Consider the following 13193-nt stretch of genomic DNA (forward strand, 5'->3'; position numbering starts at 1 on the left):
CTTTGGCGACAGAAATTGCTCTTACATGAATGATGTAGTCAACGTAATTTCTTGGAGATGCGAAGATATGCAGTGACGGTGAAAAAGGATGCACCGCGACGTAAACCAAACTGTATACCACTGCTAGAAGGAACACCCGGCACTGCTTTGACAGCGACAAAGCAATACTCCAATACATATATTTTAACTCAAGAGCAGTAAAATAAAATACACGCAGTACTAATCAACACAAGCAGTCAACCGCAGCACGTCAAAATATGAGAGCCGTCGAAAAGGCTAGGCAACACAGGTTTCGTCCTGTCTGGTTTATCCTGTTTATTCCCCGTCCACAAAGCACAGCAGAACAGATCACTCACAAAAGTCCATCAACCGACATTTTCATCAAAGAACAATAAATCGCAGCAGCGCACGGACGAGCTTGTACCTCGTACTTCCGGCAGATATTCTCGTGCCCAGGAGAACTCACTCAGGGAGGGAACTACCAGGAACTACATTAGACGCGGATGCAGAGAGCCTTGGCTGCTCATCTTGTCGACCAATCACAGAGGGTTTATTTCGAGGTTTTTTTTTCGCAGGATTGATAGTACAAAGTTGATGTTCACGACTGTATTTTTCCATCGTGGATATGTACACGATTGATTTTGACGTGTTTATTTCGAGGGTTTTATTGTTATAGGATTTATTTTTCAGGGTTTCATTTTTACATGGTGTATTTCAGCGGACTCACGTTTATTTGCACTCTGCCACGGCAATTATGATTATAATGACCAGTCGACGATACAAGAAACAACAGAAACACTCAACAAGCACGAGGTGAAGTCCTATTCACATTTTTCAAGTGATGGCGTCTTGTTCAGAAGCATTAAGACAACAAGAGACACGATTTATGAAGCGATGACAGATGCGTAATTTTCTGCTTTATTGATGATACCATCTTTCTTATCTTTTTTTCCCTTTATTTTCTAAGTCCTTCCGCACAAATTAGGTATGTGCCGTATGTCGTATGTGCTTGGACGGCTGGGACCGTATGTGAGGCCTGCTAGGGGGCACCACGAACCATTCATGCATCGTCAAGTCAGGCCAAGCCGATGTAATCGTCGGTTCAAGTTTAAACTTGCAAGGGGTGCGTTTGGCGGTTGGGTTCGCCTTGGCGAGCCTCCCTCGAGTCTCCCTTTAGTGGTGCAGCATCACGCGTATTTCATCTTGCGATATTTTGAGCATCGACATTACGTAAGGCAATACCATTTAACGACATTGAGCGTACAGCAAAGTGGAAAGCAGTGTTGAAATCAGATGGGTCAAACTGCCTTGAAATCGCCGTCAAACGGCGGCCGCCTCCCTGTTGTGGAACCTGGTTGCCAGACCAGAAACGCATTGCCCGCTGTCGGCGGAGTGAAATCCGCGTAAAGGAGGTTTCTCCAAGTATTTGCTAATAAACGCATCAGATACATGCCTGGCTTGTATTTAGTTCCTCACCTGACTGTTATGAACAGTTTTGTGCGTTGCTGGCACTGCTAGTGGACGTAAATACGATATGCGTTGTGTCGGAACGGCCTTCGCGCACACGGACGCACGTCTGGTTAGTTTCGGTTTCTCGGACCACCGCTGTCGAGCGTCAAGGTAATTTTAATTAGTACCTTCAAGGCCCTCTTGACAAGCAACTCTATTTTGGGGAAGATATGAGGGGACATTTACTTTCGACTGAACGACGGGGCGACATGCCCAACAAATGCATCGTCAAAGGATGCCAACAGTACGCGGACAATGGCTCAGGAGTATCATTCCACAAGTAAGTGACACTTATGTTTGATATTGTTACTTAATTGCACTGCATTTTCTTGCACAAACGTTTTATATTTGTGGACATTTTGGTTGTTACTCGGACTTACACTGCAAGCAGAGACAACACGAACAACAGTGATTTGGCGACTGTGCTGCAATAACACATTATTATAAGATAATACGAAAGGAAAGCAGGAATGAACGCCAACATGTTTATTTAATACTGCGGCACTTTCGTTTCCCGTTTATTGCTCGCGATTTTCGCAAGAGCTTAATTGTTTCGCTGCTGTTTGATACACCTTTCCCCTGTCACGTTTGTTTTGCCTTCTTCATCTTATCAGGGAGATAAGGAGTGCGTTTGGGGCGTGCGAAACGTGGCATCGAGCTATCAATGGAAGTCTTTCGGGCTGCCAGGGGCTCTTTGTTTTTGACTCTAGGCCTGCCTTGGCGCGTAGCGCCGCTTATTTTCACATTTTTATCGGCTGCTCCTATCCTGATAGCGAGTAGATATTGTACTCTTTGCATGTATAGCTAGTTTGTGGTCGTGCTGTACGAGCTGCTGGGACACGATAGCTCAGACGAAGCACCCACGATAGGAGCTTTCCATGTCGTAGAGCCCTAGCGCGCACCGCGCGCTGCCCGTGCTGCACCGCAACTGTGCAAGAGTCATTGCGATATGTAGCATCCCGTGTGTCACCTGCGTGCAGCACTGAGAATGGCGGGGTTCTGAAGTCGCGCGAATCATAGTCCACTGCTGAAAAGTTCTCTTAATCGTTGTGGTATACAGCGTGTTCAAGGAGTGTGTGTCATATCGTCAGAGATTCCATCAGGTACACATCCTAAAATTGTGACGCCAGCTGTTGGGATACCACGTTGTACCTAACTTCCTGCATTAAGTTACTTTTTCCCACGAAAATGTCACATTTGATTTATGTATTTCAACAGGGTGCCTCGACAGAACACAAGCCTGCACACAAGGTGGGTGCAGCGGCCGGAGAGTGTTCAAGGGCAGCCGTATACGTATCGTGCACACCACCGTGTGTGCTCGCTGCACTTTGAGCCAGGATGCTTTTATACTGGGCACACTCAAAGACAAAGACTCAAGCCTGATGCATGCCCTTCAATTCCTGCCCAAGATGGAGAGGTAACAAAAACGTAGTCAAAGTTTTAAAAGAGACTGACGATGTTTGCAAAAGGAGCAGTGGGACCAAGCTATTGTCACGCTGTCGCCACTTCACACGGAAGCAACTGTTACATCGCAAGCAGCTGGCTTTGAATCCCCTCAAGTAATCCCGGAAGGGAACATGGAGGTAAGTTTTCCACCCACACAAATCAGAAAAGAAAAAGCGGTACCATAACCACCAGTTGCCTCATGACTAGAGCATGAATGCGTTGCAGCCTAGGAACTAATACAGGTTTTTACTTTTCATTGCCATAGGACGTAGAAGTGGAAGAGCACAACAGTACTCCCATAACTGCTGCGCAGCTTATGACAAGCTCCACACCAGAGACTATGGGGCATATGGTAATGGTGTTGGTATTTTCAAGTCTATCACCACATTGATATTAAAAAACATGTTACTCAATGCAATTCTCTTTTCCTCTTGTCGTTCTTGTCCTCCCATGCACAAAAAATGAAATGATGTCAAGTTGAAGGATAGAGAAGTAAAAATATGCATTATATCTTGCATGGTGAATACAGCTCGAGGACATGGCAACCTCATCAGGGTCGGGAACTATGCCAGGTGGTCAGACACCTGCTACACCCCCGACCCCTTCAACCAAGAGGAGACGTCTTGTAAGTGTTTCTACAGAGTACAGTTAAACTACACAGACATGCGTGTCTCATGGCCCAAAATGACATGCTGTTCATTGGTACAGGGCTACATGAGCGCAGCAACACCGGTAAAGCAAATTCAGAAAAAGACACCAGGCAGTGTGCGCAGGAAAATTCTACAAGATCATTCATACGGCTCGAAAACAACATCCGGTTCAAAATTAAAGACAGTCTACCAGCACCTGGGGAAGGTAAGGCGAAGACTTCATGCCACCAAGCAACTTATTCGAAGGAGAGAGAAGAAAATTCAAACTCTGAACCAGCTGATCGAGGACATGAAGGAAAAGAAACTAATATCTCAAGAGGCCGAAATACAGCTACAGTCATTTGGTGAGCTGCCAGACGAAATTCTAAAGGAGTGGAACAAAAACTACAAGAGGGTGCCATCTGGACGGCGTTACAGTGAGAACTCCAGGAAATTTGCCACAACGCTTCACTACTATTCCCCACGTGCACACAAGTATCTGTCAACAAAGTTCCAAGTGCCGACAGCAGCTACCATAAGAAACTGGCTGCAGGTTGTTGATGCGTGGCCAGGATTCACCATGGAGTCTTTGCAACACTTGAAGGAAAAGTACAGTGGTGCCGCAGAGGAGGAACGGCTGTGCTCAATAATGCTGGATGGCATGAGTATTAGGAAGAAATGTGAACTTGGTCAAAAGTCAGGCAGACTAATTGGGTATGTAAACTTTGGTCAGTCCCAAACACACGAAGACTCCGATGACGTCCCATTCGCAACGGATTCCTTGGTATTCATGGCTGTTGGTGTCGTAGCCCTCTAGAAACTGCCCATAGGATATTTGCTGAACAATGGTTGCTCCGAAGAAGTCTTTCAAGGGATCGTCACAGATGCTGTTGAAGTCCTCGAAGAATGCAACATGCATGTAGTCGCAGTTGTGTGCGATGGCTTGTCGTCCATAGTAGCAATGGGGAAGATTCTTGACTATAGGATTCATGAACGGCAGTCTGAGGACTTTCAAACATCCTTTTCTCACCCAGTAAGACCAGCAGAGCCAATCTTCCTCATCTTCGATGCTGCACATGCACTGAAGCTGCTCAGGAACCTTCTTGTCGACAAGGGCGCATTTTACAGCTCTGAATATGGAGTAAGTTCTCATGCCATTATCTAGAATTTAGTTGTCCTTATGCTGAAAATGCTGTAGGTAGTGGAGTGGGACTACATCGTTAGACTGCACACGCTACAAGCTGAACAAGGGCTTCGCGCAGCTAACCGGCTCACTCGGGCTCATATTGAGTACAAACGGCAAATAATAAATGTGCGTCTGGCTGCACAAACATTCAGTGCATCTGTGAGCCTTGCACTCCAATTTGCACGAACCCTGGGCCTTCCACAATTCCTGGGCAGTGAGGGAACAGAGAGGTCCCTTACAGATGTCAGTGAGTAAGAGTAGTGAATGCTCTTGCTGTGCCGTACCTAATGATATTCAATTTTTCCTTGTAATGCTTTTGACCTGCTAAATTCGCATGCACCGCATGCCAAAGAGTTCAAGGCGCCACTCCAACCAGCAACATTTAGTAGCCACGAAGAGAAGATGTTGTCCGTCTCCAAGAAATTAATGACACTGAGGCTGCCATCGGGGAGACTGGCGGTTGGGATGGCCGTAGGATGTCAACAATCAGCGTCGCCTTCTCCCTGAAAAGTGTTGCTCAACTAGCCAGCTTCCTTTTCTCACAAAGGTTTTGCAGGTAAGTTTCTATTAACCCACAATTCCCAAGCTGTACCACACTTGTGATGGTTTCTTGTTTTTAGTTTAATAGCTCTAAAATAAGCAGCCTGAAAGTGAACGGCATTTAGGCTCTCGTAATCTGCGTTATTTATGTGCAAAAGGTTTAATATCTGATGTCACGTCTGTATTGGCATAGTATGCTGCAACTCATGGTGTGTGTAAGCTCCTTCGGGGAAGAACTAACTACATAACGAGAGGAAAGAGAGGTAGCAAGCGAGCTGGTGGTACAGATTCATAACTTAAAAACCCGAGACTAGGGGACAAAAAAACGACAACACAGACTGCCTTGTCTGTGTTGTCGTTTTTTTTTGTTGTCGTGTTGTTCGTGTTGTCGTTTTGTTTTCGTGTTGTCGTATGTCGTTTCGTTTTTGCAGTCTCGGGTTTTTAAGTTATGGATCTAACTACATAAATATGTTTCTACCCTGCAGGCACATCTACACCTGCAGACTAAGCCAAGACCACCTAGAGACTTTCTTTGGTTGTATTCGTCAGAGGGAGGGATGGAACAACAACCCATCTGCACTTCAGTTCCGCTACGCCTACAGATCACTACTAGTGCATGCAAATGTTCAAGGGTCAGAAGCAGGGAATGTCGCTCGAAGCTTAGAAGGCATTCTCATGCTGAGACATCAAGATACGCAGAGGCATATCGAACAACAGCGAACTGAAGACCCCGATGGCAATGCTCCACAGTCTAGTGCACGTGACACACACATATACAGTCAAACCTCGCTTTACGAACACCCTTCGTTTCTCAGAAAATCGTTCGTAAATCGAGGTATTCGTAAGTCGAGGTCCGAGGTGTGCAGTGCACAAATACCTCACAAAACCACGGGAAATTGATTTGAATAAGTTTTATTTTTTTAATACTGCGAAATTGTGCTTTGCACCATACTTTCTGCAGGGTCTATCCTGTTTAGAAGAGATGACAGAAGTCTGACACTTGACTCATCCACCCGGTCCTAAAAGTACCGTATCGCGCGCGGATGAGACTGTTTCCAACGGCAAATATCACGCTTGTCACCGGCTGTTAGGACTGAACGCCTTCTCTTAGAGTGGCAAGATTTTTTCATCTCGGAGACCTGGTCCAAACTCACAACCGTTCGGCTGTAAACCCCCGAATTATTCTTTCAGGAAATGGTGAATCATGTTTGTGGAACATAGTGGCGTTGGGACATTGTTTGTTTGACCTTGGCAGCATGTACTGAGGAACTTTCATTATCCACCGGTGCATTGGCCTGTCCTCTGTACGTTCATAACGCCCGTTCGTATATCGAGGTCAAATGGCTTGGCTACTTTGGGTCCGTTCCCTAATAATCCGTTCATAGTTCGGATATCGAGGTTCGTAAAACGAGGTCAAAATACACGGAAAAAGTTTGGTTCCCTGTCGAGCCGTTCGTAAGTTGAGGGAATTCGTATATCGAGGGTTCATAAAACGAGGTCCGACTGTATATATACATGTGCACAGCTGCATACTTCCTTGACCATGATTATTCAAATGTTGGTGGGCTGACTGACTTCAGTGATGAGATCATAAAGTATATTGGTGGGCACCTTGTCGCCTCTGTGACAGGTCGGATCACTTGCTCCGGTTGCATTGACATTATGGTAGACACTATGGTAGACTATGGTAGGAAGCAGCATCCTTCTCTTTCTGAGAGAAAATGAGAGCAAGGTCTGCCCGTCTTTGTTTGTACAAAACGTTCTTCGCTGTGGGGAACGCACCATGAGGCAAAGGAAAAGGGCTGATGTGCAGGCACTTGTTATGTCAGCATTGAAAATGTTTGCAGAAAGACACCGTCACGTAAGTGCGTCGGAGAAGCACTTTGAGGAAAACCCAGAGCATGTTACTAGTTTGACGAAGGTTCTTCTGAAGGAGTATGTCATACTCAGGAGGCAACAATCTCGAACAATTTCAGAACAAGTGCAAGGATCCTACGTACGGCATGTTCTAACAAAACAAATATTGTTTCGGAACCAGTGATGACTGCAACACAACCTGCATATGTTAGTGAAGAACAGCACCAGCACACAGTGGCAGCAAAGTACAAAACAATAGGACGACAGCTTTTCTTTTCTGCATCTGTCAGTCTGTGCTTTCACTATTCTAGTGGGACACGTACTGCTTGTGATGCACTTGTCTGTGATTTCTAGTACTAAGGTTTTCATGCAAGTGTTTTTTTTTTCCCCTCGATATGGTCCTGCATCTGGGCAATGAGAAACGTCTTTTGGTCTTTCTTTGAGGCAGGTTACGATGATTTTATATTGCATATACATACAGAGTTTCTCTTGTAACGTGTCATTAAATTTTATTTAAAGAGAGCAATAAAAGAAAAAAAAACGACTGCTACTTTTCTGCTACTTGAGCTACAAACAGGTACTCAATCAAAAGTATCACCTGTTTGTAACTCAAGTAGCAGAAAAGTAGCGGTCGTTTTTCTTTTATTGATCTCTTCCAATAAAATTGCTTGACACGTTACGTGAGACACCCTGTATACTGTATATTAGTGCATATTCTGGCATATTTACGGTTGGTCAGTTGGTCACTCAGGACAGCACAAGCGAGAGGCCCCAAAATGTTTGAATTTATGATATATCTTTCATGTGAAATGCTGTTGTCCTCGTTTCGCAAGGAGTATAGACCAGTACATCATGATGATCACAAAAGAAGTGCAGTGCAGTTTTGACACCCAAAAATGCTAGACAATACTTTTGAATTACTTATTTATTTTAGCGGAGTGTGAAGGTTCTCAATGCCTGGAGCCATTCTATGCTGACATAATACATATTTACAGAACTCAGCTATTGTACTTGTTACATGGGCTTGCCTCTTAATTCCTCTACTCTTTTGCGACTTGGATTTGATGTATTCTTGACTATTTGTAACAGGTCCTCAAACCTGAAGAAGTGCAGCCTACTGCACGAAAGTCTTGTTTTTCGTAAATTAAACTGTTTAATGCTCTCAACCGTTTTCTCTTTACTTGTGAATCGTTATCGCCGGAAACTTGCACATTGTTTTTTCACGTTCCTGAGTGCCTGAGAAGCAAGGAATTGTTACTTTGTGTGTTGATATCCCTTTCAATGTGCTTGGAACCTGTAGGACACGACTTTGGTAGTGTTTTCATGTTGGAGATCCTAAAAAAAATTCATGTATTCAGAATACTTAGTACATACTTATCCGCTCTTTAGTGATCTCCAATCCATGGTCTAATGCTGGTCCACAAGTTCCAGTAAGAGCTGCTCCCGAAAAGCAGTAGTAAACAGGTGTAACAGATTCCGATGCACCCACTTGTTAGTACTTTTTCTTGGCCAGCCATTCCAGAGCTTGCACGTCATCTTCAGACCATGAACCAGAAACCACAGACTACTGTGTCACAAGTAGTACCAACTATGCTGCATTGCGGGCTTGGCGAACTGCATATATGTAGTAATTGTGTACTATCACGTGTACGTTCGATTTGAAGTTGCCTATCTAGTCACCTAACAAGTGTTGCGTAAGCAATAACTACAGTGGTGCATCTGCTCACTGAAAGGTAGCGTAAACAGAGGGAAACCAGCATATGAAATCCATGGTTTTATCGATCATGATCGTGAACAGAAAACACATACACAGAACAACATAAAACAACATTTCTGACAGTTCTGAGCTGGTCAGTTTTCTAACTGGTGGCGTTATGTTGCAAAACAACTGGTCATGAGCGACCCTGCAGTGATCAGCCCTATTTCAGCTTTTTTTGTGTGATTCGGTGCATGCCTATTCTGTCGAAGCTCATGCCCTGTCAGGTACTGCTCACTGTACCCTTCTTGATAACCTTGTGATGGAGGCATCATACTAGTCAGTGACAGAATTATAATGCTCATAGGTTGTTTCGAAATCAGGGCATATAATCGAAATCAGGGCCCGATATGGCACAACACTGTACACATTGGCACATAACATTGGCTATTTTCGGGAAATAGCCCTTTTGCGCACAATGTACCCAGATTGCTCTTGCTTTTGCGATGAGTTTAGGGGGGCGGATTTCTCCATGCTGGCAACAGAGTTCCACATAAGGTCCGCTCCCGCCGTTTGACGCGGGTAATAGGGTGAAATGCAAGCGAATATGGCGACTTTGACCCCTTCTGGTTGAAATATGGCAGTCATCGAAAAAGTCATAGAGCGGCGTTCCTTTGTTCTCTGGCTTTCAAGTTTCAGGGGTGAGTTTTCATACTGTTTCTTTTATCTCGCTTCAGCGCTATACCTACTTATGTTTACAATGACGTGGTAGAGGCGTGTAGCATGATAGTAAATACCGTTTTTGTCTGCCTGGGCTTATGGTGAACTCTAACTCTCTCATCTGTTTGTACTTTCTCTTTGTAACCGTACTGGGGCAGCCAGTTAGACTTCGTCATAACTCACATCCCCATTTTTTCTTTATCACGTCACCATCTGCTTCGGCTTCGTATCACATGACAAGTGTGGGCTGACCTGAATGTGGATGGGAATGTGAGTGCTCTAATCCTTGCTTCAGTACGCGCCTTTTGTGACGACAAAAGCTTGAATAGAGCCTCCCTTTATTCTTGAAAGTGTGCATTTTAAACAGTAACAGAACATGCTGACGCAAGCATATTTTTGTTCATCTCACGGTCTTGGTTTATCTATTATATATTACTATATATATTTATCTATTTTTATAGGTGCCTGGACTGTCGTCGAGCATAGCCGTGGCCTCTCCTATAAAACGTGTATATGGGGACGACTTTGGCTCCGGTCACAGTTTCTTGTGAGGTAAAGAAAAGTAGTTGTCTTTTCACAGCTTACTGTGCTGCTGTCCTCGAAGATTCCGGGTGTTCTGTGTGCTCCCTAATATCTTCGTAGAGTGAGCCTCTGGTGAATTTTTGTCAACAAAGAGCTCCAAATGCAGTTGGCTGAAAGTTGCATCAGAGTTACATGGCTGCCGTGCAGGTTGCAGGTTGACAGAATACACATTTTTTTTTTTTTCAGATCCTGTGACACTCAGCAGGACGACTGCAGGTGTGGCGTGCAAGCAAATGGACGAGGTTTGCTGAGGAATTGTACAACACATATGTGTGGCAGCCTGAAGATACTTCGAAAGGTACAAAACTGTTTCTGTGCTACGTCTGTGCTAGGTGATTAATATCCATGATGTAACGTGCAGGATTGTACGCAATTATTTGTTTGATTCAAGTACGTATTGTAGCATGAACTCCAGTTCAGCCTTTACTTGGCTCCTTGTGTTCTTTTACAACATATGTGAGGGCGGAGCGTTAATGGGGTCAGCTGGAATCTAAGCTCGATGGCCGGACCCAGAGAATGACGACTGCGATAATGACTGGGTGGAGTAGGATACTGATGGACTATATTCTTCCTCACATCCCCCCTGGTGAAGGAACAGCCATCCTGGCGACGGACCGTTCATGTGAGGGGTCTGTGTAGTGTTTAAGCCGACAGACATGGATGTTTTCGGTGGAACCATGACGGCTGTCAAGGGCGGTATGGTGGTTCGATGATATAGGTGACACCCGAAAGGCGGTTAATTACTCGATATAGTCCCGTATAACGGCACATGAGCTTTGAGGAGAGGCCAGGTTTCCGAATACCAACGCAAAGCTACACAAGATCCCCATTACTGTAATCCGTGTGGCAATGACAGTCGTCGTAGCGGTGCTTAGCACTGACTTGATATTGATATGTACGGTAACAGGCAATTTGATGGCACTCTTCTGCTCTAGATATAGCGCGCGCAAAAGCAATGTTAGAATGGAGTGTAAGGGAATAATGGGCCACTGGTGGAGAATGGGTTGCGGCGGTATACCAAGTGCTAAGTTGTGTTGAAGCTTGCACATAAGAGTTGTATGCAAGCGCAACATATGGCAATGTGTTATCCGAGTTGTCACGTTGTGGTGACGCATAACACGATATCATTCATGTCAGAGTGTGTTGAAACCACTCAGTCTAGCCGACTGTCCAGGGATGATAAGCGGAGGTGAAGTGACGAACCACGAATGTAGCCAGCAGAATATTGCTGAGGAGTTGGCTAATAATGAACTGGCGACAACGGGGAGCATCATGGCGGAGGTGGAGAAGATTGCTGATGAAAATGTCGGCGATTTCTTCCGACGAACCCACAGGAAGCACTGCAGTTTCAACGTACCGGGTGAGGTGGTCAATTGCGATTGCCGGCGGCGGAGAGCGGGAGGGGTCCGAATAGATAAATTCTAACACGCTCCAATGTACCTAATGCTACCTGCATTGCATTCGCATTGTACAGTTGCCTTTTCAATTATAGCAATGGTATCCTTTTTAGAGTGTGTCTTTGATTTGCAGAGGAGAGTGGGTCACATCCTTTTAGGTTCTGCTCATCCTTATTGCCTTTTTTTTTTTCAGAAGGCAAGTGTAGTTAAAGAATCCACGATAGCAAAACCCCTGAGACGACGGACAAGGAAGGGGCATGCACATGTCTCAATGAGTGTGTCTTTTGTGTGTGTGCGTCTTCATAGTCTGACGTCTCGGTGTTTTGCTATAAGGATACTTATCACGAGCCGGCTTCCCATCCTTTAACTGTATTGAAAGGAGTATGACCTTTGAAATGTCGTGTAAGAATGAAACTACTTCTGCAGAAAGGAAACAATACCCCCTTTGCATGAATAGGGACTATTTGCGACTTGCATCGTGGCAGAAAGGACAAACGTGCATGAATATGATAGTTCAGCAGTCAACATGAGAAGGCTGAAGCCTAACCTAGGATGGTAATCGAATGAAGGCCTAACCTAACATCCTTACACAGAGGCGTTTGGTTGTAACGCCATAATTTCTATTTACAGTGGATATGAGAACAGTTCCGGCCTCCGCTCACAGCCATGGAACGCTCCTCACATGTGTGAAGTACTTTACACCTCAATCAAGATCAGGGGACGGAGGCATCGCTTGGGGCTCGTAGTGATGCAAGAACTGGTATATGCGTACATACATGGCACTAGCCCGAATATCCCTCTAGCACGAGTGGGATAGCACGAATATTATCTGTTTTAGTTTCGCTACATGCCGATACGGTGTTTCCCTCTGGCTGAGAATGGCGAAGCTGTATTCCAGTCAAATCTGCATCAAGATGTACCTTCCATGTAACTATGGTGGAGGAAAGGGACTGCATGAGACCAGTGTGATTTGTTTTACTATGTGCAATCAACCTATTCATGTACACACGCTTATTTAATTTGGGGACACAGGAAGGACTCCGTGCAATGAGTTCTTTTTAATGTATTTATATGTACGTCATAATATTTGCATGCTATGAAATGAATCGAACACTCCCTAGTACCTTGCAAACACAACAACGAAGCAAATGTGCATCTGAATAGCCTTTGCTGATGTTTAATTTCCACTGCAATTTTGTTTGTGCAAATAAGCCCATACAAATTTCTTGCTCAATGTATACGATAATTGAAATAAATACACTTGTAACAAATATCTACATTGCCTGTTTGCATTCATATAGATGTAACATTTGCATGACACATCTCTGCATGAATGCTAACGAAAATAAATGTCTAGACTAAGTCTAAGTCACACCTAATGACGAGAATATTAATGTATATACAATGTCTAACTGTAGATATTTTGGCTAAATTAAGGTATAAACTTGGTCTAATCTTGGACATTTTGGCTAATTTATGTCAACGCGATGGCTCACTTGAAGTCTAATTTCGGTCTCATCGTAGAGGTTTGGTCTAAAACAATGTCGAGGTCTCGGCTGCAGATGTACATATGCTAGATGTACACTAGCGTTACGTTAGCACAGCTACTGGACGTCTAGAGGACAGATACT

At 44.5% G+C, this 13193-nt stretch overlaps 1 long non-coding RNA gene across 1 annotated transcript; it reads left to right on the forward strand.

The window, feature by feature from the left end:
• The first annotated feature begins 11355 nt into the window (after positions 1-11355).
• On the forward strand, positions 11356-12835 carry LOC135371668 (uncharacterized). The gene is made up of 2 exons (XR_010415692.1): positions 11356-11525; positions 12193-12835. It is a non-coding gene; the product is annotated as an uncharacterized LOC135371668 (long non-coding RNA).
• Positions 12836-13193: the final 358 nt, after the last annotated feature.

Source organism: Ornithodoros turicata, chromosome 1, assembly GCF_037126465.1.
Source record: "Ornithodoros turicata isolate Travis chromosome 1, ASM3712646v1, whole genome shotgun sequence".
NCBI lineage: Eukaryota > Metazoa > Arthropoda > Arachnida > Ixodida > Argasidae > Ornithodoros > Ornithodoros turicata.